We start from the raw sequence: 497 nt of genomic DNA, 5'->3' as shown, positions 1-497 counted from the left end.
GTATCCTGATGCATGCTCAAAAATCCAGGTAGAAAAATCTAAAAAAGTTAAATCTGGTCCTCTGGACATTAAAAAAAACAAAACAAAGCAAATCAACAAAAAAATGTAGAAACGTTTTGTCTCTCATCCAAGAAAAGAAATGTGTGAAAAGAAACCGTCCATCATTAAACAGGGGTGGAGGCCTCCGGGTTCAACTGTCCCCCTCTTACAATGCTGTGATTGCTAGTATCACTCAGCCCTCTGTGAATAGTAAACAGCCATCAGGTGCTAATGATCCATTGTTAGGCTGATGGTCCTTCTTGAGCATGTGATCAGCTGGTTTTGGTTGTCAGCAGCAAAACTGGTTGATCCACTCTGAGAAGGTGCTATTTAAGAGACTGAGCTGAATACAGCTCCTCAGACTGAGGAAGTCTCTCGGATGAGAGACGAAACGTTTCTACATTTTTTTGTTGATTTGCTTTGTTTTGTTTTTTTGAATGTCCAGAGGACCAGATTTA

Source organism: Nematolebias whitei, chromosome 12, assembly GCF_014905685.2.
Source record: "Nematolebias whitei isolate Nwh7 chromosome 12, NemWhi1, whole genome shotgun sequence".
NCBI classification, from domain to species: domain Eukaryota; kingdom Metazoa; phylum Chordata; class Actinopteri; order Cyprinodontiformes; family Rivulidae; genus Nematolebias; species Nematolebias whitei.
Note: the sequence above shows the minus strand (reverse complement) of the source record.